We start from the raw sequence: 13,970 nt of genomic DNA, 5'->3' as shown, positions 1-13,970 counted from the left end.
TGGGGGCGCCCCCAGGTGACCCCTCCTGCACCTGTGCTGTGCTGGGGGCCGGGCGCACGTGACCGAGACGGACTGCAGTCCCGTCCAGCGGGACCCATTCTGACCTCACTTGCCCCAGTTTTTAATAATGTTGAAATTGCAGGAAGCACATTAAGTATGTTGTCTCTGTCGATGTTTATCTGGACCTATATATTTACCCTTGGTTCTGCATCTCAAAGATGATACGGCGTTTTGCGCAGATGATTTTGCAATGAAGTTCAAGTTTCCTCTCCTTTAAAAGATCTTGCAAAGCCGCTGGCCCGTTTTAGCAGCGGCCTTTATCTAGAGGAAAATGTATAAATACGTGAGAAGCTGTGATTGCCCTGAAATGTTATTAAAATCGTTGCAGGCTATGAAGGAAACACTTGGGAACCAGCTGCATTGCTTTCCTGGAATTAGGATCCCTCCTGCCCTCCCCATGTCACTGTGACCTTTCTCAGTTTCTGTGCCCCAGACTCGTGCCTTCGCATCATAACCTCCTTTAAATCATCATAGTAAAGGAAAGTGAGTGAAGTTGAGTACTTAGCAAACTCCTCTAGTTTTATAGTCGTGAAGCCAGGTTTTAATTTGTATACGGAGAAGATCCCAAGTCTTTTTTTCCCCTTTTTTTTCCAGGTTATATAGCTTACAGAAAGGAAAATAAACCTGATCTTTAAGGCCAACCTCCATTTCTGTTTCTCTAGTTAACTGTAATTAGGGGCTGGCTTCCATTCTGTCATGCAGCTATTCAGATTTTGATAAACAGTAATAAAATAGATGATGGAGTTGACGAAAAACCAAAAAAATGAATAAAAATAAGCTTGTATAGTTGAAATAAGTTGAAGATGTTTTTTCTTGTGTTAGCTGTGAGTGCCTCCCAAGAATGTGTCTTGACCTTAAACGATGCTCTTACACTTCTTTTACTTGTATGCTGTGAAAGGTGATCTGCTTGTAAAGATTTTCAATTTTATAGTCACTGAAGAAAATGTATTTCTCACTGGGGTTGATCCTTCTTGATATTCTGTGGTCTGTAGAATAAACTAATACTAGTCTCTAAATTTTCTGCACGGATTGAGAGAATGACTTTTTGTTCCATATCAAACAGTTGTTCCTGTTGGGCAGTGAGTCACTCCTCACGAGACCCTGAGGAATTCTGAATCACTCAAATCACCACAAGGGGACTTGTTTCTTTTGAAGTGTAAAATCCTCCTCTGGTATATTTGGGAGTATGGTTAACCAGAATATTTGGTTAATCAAGAGACCCTCTCCCTTTCCCTGAACACTTGAGTAAATGGGAGTATGTTACAATTATAGGCCTGTTCTAACCTTGCTGTCTGGCCTTTAGGATTACCCCAACGTTAAGAATTTCTAGTGATGACTGAGTTTGTTAGTGAAGGTGTGTGGTGACTGAAGCCATCCTCTGCTCTCTGCTCTCTGAGAGGTTCTTAGAACTTGCCATTCCAGCATGGCGCTACTGTAGTACAGAGTGTCATCCTGAACCTGGATGAGCTTTGTTGTGAGTTAATAATGATGTCCTGGTGATTATAGAGACGCTTGGTTTTGAGGGTTTTTTTTTTTTTTAATTCATCCCATGGTCCTTTGCTCTTCCTCACCTGATAAAGGAAAGTAATGGTATATTGAGAAAATTGGAGAGCATCTAATCTAATTTCTTTGTAGGTAATGAAAACACTGATGTGCCCCCAAATCACAGGCTGTTTACAGGGGAAGTCAGGATCAGAACCCAGGGCTCCTGGTAGTGCTTGCACTTTCCATAGCCTTCCATCAACACTTAGCTTTTGTCACCTGAAGGGGTTGTAATTTACATACTGAAAGCATGCACATTTTAAATGTACAATGTGATGAATTATCACAGAATGAACATAACCACTGTAAGCAGCCCCCCCAGGTCAAGGAATAGAGAGCATTAGCAGCATCCAGAAGCCCCTGTGCCTCACCCAATCGCTACCCTGTTACACTTGCAAAGGAAACAACTTAATTAGCTTCTAGCACCATAGATGTAAAAATAACTTTTTGAACTTTCTGCAAATGGAATCATATGCGAAGGGCATATTGTTGGGTGACTCCTGGTGGAAGAAGCAGGGCTAGTATTAATGAGGTGGTATGTGTAAAGCATGTGGCGTGGTGCCTGGAATGTGGTATGTGCTTAGTGAAGCCTAGCTGCCCTGTTACTGTCCCTTGTGTAGTGGCTAACCAGGTAAATGCTATGTGCCCAGTGCTGAGGCAGGTAGGCTCTCTGGGGATGCTAGGCTGTATTATGTGTACGTATATATTCATTTGATAGCTTATGTTTATGATGATTCAAGACATAAATTTATGGTGCAGTCTGCAGAATATCAGCAGAACTTCAGTTCTCACCTGACAGGAATTTAGAATAAATCCCAATTCTCAATTTTCAATCATTAATTTTATTCTGAAAACAATAATGCAGTTAATGAGGGGTTTATTTGTATTAGCCAGTCAAGGATTTGGTAAGTGCTTTAATTGCATTTGACAAGTTGTATTTAATACATTTTACAAGTGGTTCTTTAAGTGGAAGTATATTGGATTGACTGGTCTGGGTTTTTCTAGATCAGAGGAAGGAGTAGTTCCTCCATTTTCTTGGTTTGTGAAACTGGAATGGCCAGGCTGGGACTTGACTAGATGGGGAAGAGGGAGGCTGGACATGGTGCTGCTGGCTGCGGAAAGCACATAATGAGGCATGGGAAGCTCTCTAAGCCAAGACCTTGCTACTTGGGCAAGTGTGTGCCACAGCTTTTGGAGACAGTCTTCTAGCATGGTCATTCTAGATTACTGGATGTCAGGCTCAGAGCCTTGCTCTCTGGCTCCTGTTTGATTCTGCCACCAGGAAGGAAGGAAGGACAGGATTTTCTTTTTTTCTTTTTTCAGGATTTTCTTTAAACCAACTGAAGGGAATACTAATTATGTTACCTTCCCTTTTTCCTCCACCCCCCAAATAATTTTAAAACAATAGTGAAAAATACAGTGATTGGGATGAACAGTTTGGTTCTTGCAAGGTACTGGGTGCTTTTTTTTTTCCCCATGAAGACCAAAATTCTGTCCTTGGGTAATAATTTGTGTACTGAAAAATAATCTATGTAAACTGCATGTTTTCTTAGGGAATTTATAATTATAATGGGATTGAGAGGAAACTGGAAGATAATTTTATGTTGCTGATACTATGTTGATGATTTTGGACAAGTTACACTGTACTTCCTCATCTGCAAAATAGAGTCACTGATCATTCCTATCTAATAAGGTTGCTATGAGGCTTTATTATTTTGCTCTGTAGAATGGCATAGGTAGTAGGTACAGTAAGGTTGGCTGTTATACCATGAATAAAATCCGTATCATGTTTGTCATTGTCCTTGTTGTACCTGCACAGCAATTCTCCTCTGCCCTTGATTTTGTGATATTCCCTAGCCTCATTCATTTCAGAGGTCTTATATTTAATAAAACCATTAAATTGAATTAGAAATGTGTGTGCTGTATGTAATTATTGGGCAGGAAATCAAATGAGGGTAGGTAGTCTGCAGTTAAGAGGGGGTGGGAGTCTACTGTAGTTGCCAGACTTGGTTTAGTAGGAGATCAGCTTTTATCAGCAGCTCAGCAGATCAGGGCCTCTGTCCTGGTAATCTGAGTATTCCTTTTCTAGGCTCTTGTTACTACCATGGTACCTGTTTAAGTCCCCTCATCTGGTTTCCCCATCCAGAAAAGGGGGGCGAACTGTTGAGATAATAGCTGCACACACTGAACAAGTCCAACCATGTAAAAATTAGGACAAAGAGTGTGTTTCCTTCCCACCACTGTCCCCCAGACCTTTCCCAGAGATAGCCTGGTAAGCTCCTTTGGGAGCCTTTCTGAGCAGCGTATAGTTGACAGTGTGTGAGAGTCCCCCTTCTCTCTCTCTCTCTTTTTTTTTTTAAGCCACAAATGGTAGCCTGTTACACCAGCTTGGTCTTTTTTCACATGTAGAACATTGTAGGCCTCCAGAAAAGTGGGAGAATAATTATAATGAGCACCCATGTATGCAGCATTTGGTTAAGAAACAGGGACTAACAAGCTCCTCCTCCTTTTTTAAATAACCACCTTCCTGGGCTTGTTATTTATCATTTCCCTGCAGGCCTTCATCCTCTCAAGTGTATGACCTTCAACAGTATGTATAGTATTGGGTATTTTAAACATTTTACGAATATTGTATGTATTCTTGGGTTTTTTTCTTTTGGCTAGTGAAGTTCATTCATGTCAATAACCTGTAGCTCTTTCATTTTCACTGTGGTACTTCATTTATGTCATACTTTGTTGCTAGATATTTAGATTATTTCTAGATTTGCTTTTATCTTAAACTGCTTCTATAAACTTGTGCACATGAGCAGACATTTCTCTAGGTCTGGGGTCTAGGTTTGATGTTGTCAGACTTTAAACTTTGCCAATTTTGTAAAAGAATGAATAGGGTTGCGTTCTTTTTAAATTTATACCTCAGAGGCCATTTCATGCTAGTACAGATAGATCTATCTTTTAAATTTTGGAATACTTTTAGATTTAAACAAAAATTAAAAAGATAGTATGGTGAGTTCCTGTATACCCTTCACCCAGCTTCCTCCACTGTTAACATTTTATATATTCACTTGTGTACTTGCCAAAAGAAAGAAGTGAACATCAGGACAGTGTTAACTATGTTGCAGACTTGATGTGGCCTTTACCAGTGTTCCCACTAATCTCATGTTTCTGTTCCAGGATCCAATCCAGAGTACCATGCTGCACTTAGTTGTGCCTTAATCTCCTCCTACCTCCCAGCTGTTTAAAAAACAGTTACAGAGGATTTCATTGTATGCATGTGTCAATTTAACTTCGTTGATGAACATCTTTTTTTCAGAAAAAAAATGAGAATACTAATGACACTTTTAAAATTTAAAATTGAATCCTAGCCGTATTTAGACAGATAACTGCTTTTGACAAGAAATTACTTTAAGGGATATTTCATAAATTAGATTGAGGGAGATACTAGAGAAAGTTCTTTTGGCCAGTCTTTGTGATGTCACTTGTCACAGTAAAAACAAACAAACAAACAAATCCTGTACCAGTGGTGATGAGATGTTGTTCTGCAATTGTAGGCATTGATACCAGAGGTCACATGGCTTCGTATCTCACAAGGAATAAAACTTAAGGTTTGGGGGCAGCCCGGGTGGCTTAGCGCCACCTTCAGCCCAGGGCATGATCCTGGGGACCCCGGATCCAGTCCCATGTTGGGCTCCTTGCATGGAGCCTGCTTCTCTCTCTGCCTGTGTCTCTGTCTCTCTTCCTCTCTGTGTCTCCCATGAATGAATGAATGAATGAATACATACATACATACATACATACATAAATTAAATAAATAAATAAATAAATAAATAAATAAATAAATAAATAAATAAATAAATAAAATCTTTAAAAAACTTAAGGTTTGTCTTATGGGATCGCATGTTATCTAGGTTTTGGGTGCCTTTCAGAGCTCTTCTCCCTCTTCCTTTTCCCTCCCACGCTCAGTCTCTGGTGCCTTATGTAGCTCAGAACCTTTGCATTTTGTATTCCACCTGCCTGGACCCTCTTTCTCTTGAGATGATGCATGTGGATTCCTCCCTCTACTCAGTTGTCTGCTCAGTTGTTGCCTTCTCAGTTCCCCACTGCTCTGTCCAAATGGCCATGCCATCCTGCTCTAGTTTTGTTTTTCTTTTGACCTTGCTGCATTTTTCTTCATTGCACTCACCACTACCTGGCATTCTGTGATATGTGTATTTGTTTTGATCACTTGGTATATCTGCAGCCAAGTGACTCTGCTCTGCCCGTAATAGGTGCTTAGATTTGCTAAATGGGAGTGTGAGGTACAGCCAAGTGGATTTCAGCCCAGGAAGTGCTGAGGTTAATTGCACGAAACTTCGATGTTAGTAGTGCCAAGTCTTTGTCACAAATAAAAACATCTTTTAAAAAATTTACTGAAAATAGTTTTAAGAGTTTGTGTCTTGGAGTTGACAAATTGGCAGTGAATTTGAGCTCAGATGAAATCTTGACCAGTTTATGTCCAGATTAGAGGGGCCCACAAACCTATTGGAAGGGGTGTTGTGTAGGCAGTAGAGATATAGGAGCCTAACAGAACTTAGATACTCTGGTGGCTGTGATTTGTGGTAAATCGGAAAAGGGAACTAGCTATAATTTGAGAAGTAGTTTTCTCTCTGTTGGGTTTCAAAAATTGGCTGTTTGTAAATGGTGGCTCTAAAGCTTTTTGGTGTCTGCATCCCTGTATACTCGTGAGTTATTGAGGGACCCCAAAGAGCTTTTGTTTATGTGGGCCCTAGCTATCAATATTTATCATCTTATATAAATTAAGCTGACAATTAAAAAATAATCCTTTAGAAATGGTAAACATGTTAACGTATTACAATTTTAGTGAAAAAAAAACTTTTTTGAAACACAGACATGGTAAGTGAGAAGAATGGCTTGTTTTACCTTTTTGCAGTTTTTCTAATACCTGGTTAGATTCTCTGCTGCTGCTGCATTCAGTGTGCTGCCATTTACCTGCCATATGCCTCCAGAAAAACTCCACTGCACATTTGGGAGTAAATGAGTGACAAAGGCAGCTAACACCTTGGCATTACTACTGTTACGACACTTTTGAGTTCATAGACGTCCTGAAGGATGATTTAATCCTCCCAATTGCCCTGTGAGGTGAGAGCAACTGAATCAGAATGCTAGGGCATCCTAATATCCTGCCCTAATCTGTGCTGTGGTCTGAAGTGTAGATTTTGACATTTCAAATGAAGGATGGTATTCCTGTTCCTAAGGTGAGTCAAAAGTAACCTTTATAGTTGACATATTTATATGTATTTGAAACTTTTTAGTTAATGATCTTGTGGGACAGGCTCAGAGCACTGAAGTTCCATATTAGTGGGGTTTGCATGAAATCTTCTTAGCGTATTATTCTACAAGTGTGCCGAGATCACTCAGCCTGCTAGCAGGGATGGGGTATAGCCCATGCCAGTTTCTAGCTGACTGAATCAACTTCTGTGCAGCACCCGGGCCAGAACTAGGACCATGTAGATGTGATGCTGCCCTCTGCCTGGACCTATTCACCTGACTGGACCCTGAGCAGTTTGGCCAAGGGCTCATTTCTTCATGGTCCAATTGTGGCAGCATCTTATCTAAGGTAATTGAAGTTCATCTCTGATCATTACCTGATAGGTTTGATACTTGGAAGAAGAGCTTTGCTAGCATATATTGGATTGGAGTGCTATCAAACGAACTAGGTAGGAATTTCTCTTCTCAAAATTAATTATGCTACATTGCATCACTCTTATGCAATCTAAGAGGTTTGCATTCTTGTCCCTCAGTGTCTCAGTTAATGATTGCACAAACTGATTTGCCTGATGACTCTCTTGCTTTCTCCGCGTAGATCAGTTTTTTGTCCTGGAATGGTCTTGCTTGTGAGAAAAATTAAGGAGCAAGAGGAGGGAAAAATTGAGGGAGAGGGGAAATAGGGAAGAACTTTTGTCTTAGATACACAACTAATGGCTTACTGGGGCTGGAGGTGATGGGCGTCAGCCAAATCAGCTCATTACAGATTTCTTTTGTAATAAGAGCAATCTTTGGGCTTTACTTCCTTCAGATCAAGGCAGGCTGCTTTTGAGCACATGCTATTCTGAATGATTAAAACGTTTTTATTCTACTCTGCAGAATGTTTTCAGAAGCAGGATCCTATGAAGAAGAGACAGGTCCCTCTGCCATAGAAGCCAGCTCTCAGATGGAGCAGTTGGTGTTGAGTGCAGTGGTTTATCTCCTGCAGGATCTAAGTGCATGAATTCCGAGAAATGTCTGAATGCAGGGAGCCTGAAGTAGATGCTGCCCCTCCCTGGGTCAGCCTGTCTTGGTTGCCTAGCAGCCTGCCTGTTTCCATGGTGCTCCGTTACCAAGGCGGCAGATCCATTGCCCTGTGGAATGTCTGCTCTGATCACTGGTACTGCAAAGCTGCTCGTATTTTCTTTTATTCTTTTTTTGGTAACTAGACTCTGAACGGTATTTAGCATATGTTATCTAAGATATTTACTGGGGAAAAACAATGGATAAAAGAGTAAGACTGTTCTAACATATGGAATATAAGGTGCACCTTCTAGGAAAGGTGGTCCCCTTCATTCTGAGAGTGTTTTTGAAAACCTTTGGTGGCTACATTGTGTATGTAGGTTTTTAAATGTCCTTATAAAGACTTGTTATTTTGGGACTCTTCTGGTAGATGATTAAGCTGGTAGTTAGGCTTAGGTTTGATTTGAGATAAGAGACTTAGAGTAGTAGTGGCTTAAATACAATAGAACCATCCCTAACCTTCCACAGGAAGTTCAGGAGCCGACCTTCCAGGGCTAGTGTCTGGTGAGGGACTGGGTCCTTGAGGTCTAGCCCCTTTCTTCATGAGTGCTAAAGATCCAGCCATCACACTTGTGTTTAAAGATGTGAGACCTCTACTAGCATCCCATTACACATGTGGCTTCATGGTCAGACCTTGCTGCAAGGGAGACTCGGAAATGTAGTCTTTTAAATCTTGGCAGCCATGTGTGTAGCTAAAAATCCTTAGTTCTGTTCCTGTGAAAGGAGTGGAGAGTGGCTATAGGAACAACTTGTCTCGTGACCAAACCGGAGTTCCTCGCTTGGGTTTGCAAGAGAGCCAGTCACTGAGACATCAAGTTTGCAGTTAGGGAGGAGTTTGAGAGCTAGCCAAACCAGGAGACAAGAGAGCAAACCTTAAATACTCTTCCCTGAAGGGGGAGAGAACATGTTTTTTATAATCATAGGGGTTGAGGTTACATATATTGATGAAAAGGGCAGGGACACATGACTATTCATGAGGAAAGGTGGAGTATGTGCATTGAGTAAACATATAGGTGACATATCCCATGTTCATTTTGGGGTGGGGACATAAAATGAGGAAAAACTGGGATCCTGATGTCAGATCGGTCATCTTAGGAGAAGAGGGTCTGGGGGTTATGTGCGATCTCCGAGAGCCCATATAAACTGGAAAGGGTCTCTGCTTCTATCTCAGGTAAGGAATGCAGGGCCTGGCTTATTCCTAGGCTGGAACCTTATCTGTGACCTTCAGCCCAGGCCTGTGCAGGGACATCTAGTGTATTTGTTAGATCTGAAAAGAAACAACAGTTGATTAGGGAGAAACAGGCCAATTAAAAACAAGCTTTAGATTTCCTGATAGTTTCAACCTTATTAACCCTATGGGATACAGTTTGTTTCTGCCACATTGGGCAGTAATTATTCCTGAAACTGATGGTAAGGTTTAAGTTTTTTCTGACTTTAAAAAGTAACATGGAGAAAAATTATACCATGTTATAAAATCAGAATGTGAATGCCTTCAGTTGGTGGTTCTTCCTCTCAAGTCCATCATTAACAATTAGGTGCGCTACTAACTGAGCTTCGTAGGTACCAGACACTGTCCTTTCTCTACTTTCTCATTGATTTTCACAGAACTCCTGAGAAAGGGGCACTCTTTTTTTTTACCCTATATTTTTCCCACATGATTGTGGCCTAAGTAATTGACCAGTTCTTGGCTTTAGTTCGTAGATAGCAGAGCAGGGGGTTTCAGTCAGTCTGGTCTACTCCCCAATATGCAGGGCACCAGTCATTTTGTCATATACCTCCTCATCCTTCCAAAAAAAAAAAAAAAAAAAAGGTTTTTAGGGGGCTCTATAAAAGATGGGTTCCAGAAATAATTTGAAATATGACAACTATATCAGGATTAGAGGAAAATAAGCCCATAGCTCCAGTGCCATGAATTATTGAGAGGATTTCATCTGTAATGTTCTTAGCACTTTGCTGGGCACCTCTCATTCTTGCTCCTGCAAACCTCTTATTCAGCACATAGCGTCAACTCCCGAGCTTCTAACAATAGAGCCTATGTTTCCCTCTGTGTGACTAACTGACAGCTTCTGAGGATTTGAGATATAACTCTCTAGGTCTTTGAGTTGCCAGTTAAGTCCTTGATAAAATGCAGAGTAAACCAACAGAATAGCTTGGATTCTGCTATTAGTGGGAGCATCTGTTTGGGGCAAGGAACTGGATCAGAGAAAGGTGCTGCTGTTGTTTACTACAGGTGGTGGTGATGATGAATATCACTTACTGGACTTCTGTAGCATACTAGCCCTGCTCTGTGTTTTACAAATATTGGTTAATTTGTATAAACTCCTAGGAGTACTAGTAATAAGCCCATTTTGCAGATTGGAAGCCTGAAGTCTTAAGGTCACCTGACTAGAATTGGTGGAGGCATGATCTGAGCCCTTGACTGTCTGATTTCAAAGCCAGCCTGGTAGGGGAGCTGAGATAGTGGATAATTGAGAATGCCAGAGAGATGCTCATAAAGGCATGATGGCTGAGAGATGTAATGTTCTGGCAGTTGAAAGTGTGTAACTGTGTCATTGTGATTCTCAACAATCCCACCAGTAGCTACATCTTTATTTTACGGATGAAGAACAAGCTCAGGACAGCGATTGGGTGAAGGTCATTTATTTGAGTGGGACTTGGAGGCAGATCTGGTTTTCTTTTCAGTATCTCACATTTGAAAAACATTTCATTTAGGTGGTGGGTCAGTTACCTTAGATTTCTCCATTTCTAATCACAAGGTTTAGTTTCTTTTGGAAAAAATCATCACACCTAAAACAACATGGCTCTAGTGAGTTCTCCCTGCCTTCCAGGCTCACTGAGATTTTTTTTTTTTGTGTGTGTGTCTATGTAGAGTCTAGCTGCCGTAAAGCCCATTTCTGGTGTAGCTCATGGCAGCCGATCTCAATACAGTAAAATTCCATCATAGCCTATTTTTTTTTTTTTTTTTAATAAATGACCTACATGTGAGTCATTTAGAACATGGCTATTTTCTTCTAGGCCTGGGGAGTCAAAAGGAAACACAGTGCACCCATCCCTTTGCTAAGGAAATACAATTGAAGTTCTGTGTCTCAAAAAACAACACAAAGCCCGTCTGTCTTTAAGGAAACTTGCCTATAGGGTTTTAGTGTCTCTGAAATGGTAATTTCTCTGATCTCTGTTGTCATTGAGAGCTCAAATGGCAGGCCTCAGAACTGAGGGGAGCTAGTGCCTGGTTTGCCATTAGGAGTGTTTGTGTCTTGGGGATCCCTGGGTGGCGCAGCGGTTTGGCGCCTGCCTTTGACCCAGGGCGCGATCCTGGAGACCCGGGATCGAATCCCACGTCGGGCTCCCGGTGCATGAAGCCTGCTTCTCCCTCTGCCTGTGTCTCTGCCTCTCTCTCTCTGTGACTATCATAAATAAATAAAAATTAAAAAAAAAAAAAGGAGTGTTTGTGTCTTAACATATTTAATTAGAACTCTTGAGGAGGTCAGGCACACATTCTAAGAACTTTCTTAGAGTTCAACTTATTGTCTCAAAAGAAGGAAGTTGGTATTTGGGGGCAGAGTGTGGGAGAATGAGAATAGAGATGAAAGCTTTGCTGAGAACATGTTTTGAGAAATAACTCATCAGAAAGTGGTTTAGGATTTTTTTATGTATTGGTTATGTATAAACACTGAAAATGTCATTTGGCTCATTCTTATAGGAGTGAAGATGTGTAGCCCCTCAGAGGACTTCTAGTCCTGCTCATCACGCAGGATTTCTCTTCCCACAGAATTCCTTGGAGGTTCAGCATTTTGTTTCTGCGCGGTTCCTTCTGCTTTTGGAGCGGTCATCATCTAACGAGGCAGCCCATTCCCTCTTTATAACCTGTGGATGGCCCCTACCTGGAGCCGTCGTCTGTTTCCCTTAACCTCTACTCGCAGCTCTGATAGCTGGGTCTGAGGCCACACAGCGGATCTGCCCCCGGATCTGCCCCCGCGTGATAGGTGGAAAGCCTCCTTCCCCTATGAAAATAGCATTGTTTCTAAGAGACGTTCTCTCTCCCAGTTAACACCTCCAGTCTTGTAGGGGCGTCAGGAATGGTGTCACGCGTCCTCACCCTCCCAACCTGCTGTGCTTGTCTCTGACTCTGGGAAGCAAAGCACACAGGTGTGTTCTTTGTGCTGCCCCTCAGCGGGCTTGTGTTCACATTTACGTTTAACCCTCTGAGTTTCATTTTCCCAGCTGTCTGTTCTTGTGGAATCTTTTTGTTAGCTTCTCTCTGAGTCTTGGTTGCTACTGCTTCTTGCTTGGAATTTTTGGTGTGAGCTTGCATTCCAGTTAGGTGCCCCGTCATCTGAATTCCCCTCCTCCTTTTGTCAGTTCTTCTGCTCTATGACGCCTTGGTTTTTAAGACACTAGTGTGAGCTCTTGCCCACAGGGTGAGTTTTCACACAGGGATGAGTGTGTCAGATGAGGTCTTCTTGGTTGGGCCTGGGGTCTCTCTGTGCAGCCTGGCTTGGGAGAAGACAAAGATTTCTCTCCTCCTTTGGAATGTTCACGAATTCCGTTTTTCTCTCTCACCCAGTCTTTTGTATTTCTGTTTTTAGGGGCCAGTTCAAATTTCATTTTGAAGAAGCTTCCTCTAGCTCCCCTATGCAGTTAGTAATTTTGTTGCTCCAGGGCTTGTCATTCCCTGTGTTTCTGTTTACATACCGCCATTTCTTCGGGGCCTGTCCCGTCCCACTGTGGAGTCAGAGACCCCAAGTGTGTCCACTTTGTTCTGCTGCTTGAGTGCACTGTTCTTGGCCCAGTCAGTGGAGTTTGGTAATCAGCCTTCATCTTCGTGGTTTTCCCACTTGGTTGGAGAAGAGCCATCCATGCTTGCTTTTAGAGCCTTCAGTCCACAGCTGGGATCTGACAGGTGTAGTGCATAAGAGCTCCCTGAAGTGGTGTGAGGATTTTGTGTCTAAATACATTTTCCGGGAAAAGGATTCATGTCTCAGTAGTGTTCTGACCCACTCTTTGGCTCCTTCACAGGGGATCAGGTCCTGAAATAAGCACCTGAACCCTCCCCAGGTGGCTCCCTGGCATCACCCATGCTTGCATTTCTGCCTCACATTGCCAATCCTGAGGATACACAGTTGTTTCTTTGTAAATACACATTAGGTCATTTTAGGACATTAGATTTGTTGTACACCACAGACTATTTGTATAAAGTGCAATTTTAAAAATTTGGCTTTAGGTTGGAGGTACATGGGAATGTCTTAGTGAGAATTTAATTTCTAGGAGCTGGGAGTTTAGTTTCATTTCTCATTGTCCATGTAATGTGTTGACTTTGAGGACATCATAGGTCTAACAGGTTGCCCACCATGCATTTTACTTCTGAAAGTTCTGAGGTGGGCTGTTGAGTAACAGTAACTGTTGAGGTTGGGAATGACTTGGCTGTTTGTTAGCTGGATGGATCACAAATAACCAGCTACCAGAAAAGACTTAGTCCAGAACAGTTTAGCTAAAACTGGTAACAAAGTCATTATTGCAAATGATTACTGTTTCAAGTTCCTTGAACTAGTGAACAAACTACAAAGTATTCTTGCCTCTCAGGCCTAGCATGGTGCATCTTCCTCCCCAAGCCTGATAGATTTTGGCCCTTGTGGCCAACTCCTGGCTGGGATGGTTGGAGAAAACCCCCTGGGTTAAAGTCCTATTTGACTGTATATTTTTGAGACTGGAGATGGTAGTCGGGCCTTATGTAGGGAGGGCTGCTCACTGGCCCTGCCTTTCTCTCTGAACCCTGTGTGGCTCTGGTCAGCTATTGTCCCCCCCTCTTTCTTCCTGGCTTCCCTGTGTCTCACTCTGCATTCTTGGCTCATTTTTCATTTTGTAGCTTTCTGTTATTTTTCCGATTCTTTTCTTCCAGTTGCAGGTAGAACCAGTTGGTGTATTTTGGGTGCTTCTCAGGATTCTCCAGGGCCCTGTACCTGGAAGGAGCATGGGAGGCGCTGGTGGAACCTGTGGGCTGTGTGTGCTGTCTCTGTGATGACCCCCCACTTCCCAGAACCCTGACC

General features: G+C 42.1%; 1 protein-coding gene across 1 annotated transcript in view; it reads left to right on the top strand.

Annotated features, from left to right (window-relative positions):
* PSAP (prosaposin) overlaps positions 1 to 13,970 on the top strand; it is a 32,593-nt gene that overhangs the window by 466 nt on the left and 18,157 nt on the right. The window lies entirely within an intron of this gene.

Source organism: Vulpes vulpes, chromosome 4 (genome assembly GCF_048418805.1).
Source record: "Vulpes vulpes isolate BD-2025 chromosome 4, VulVul3, whole genome shotgun sequence".
In the NCBI taxonomy this organism is placed as follows: domain Eukaryota; kingdom Metazoa; phylum Chordata; class Mammalia; order Carnivora; family Canidae; genus Vulpes; species Vulpes vulpes.
This window is presented reverse-complemented; position numbering and strand designations above follow the sequence as displayed.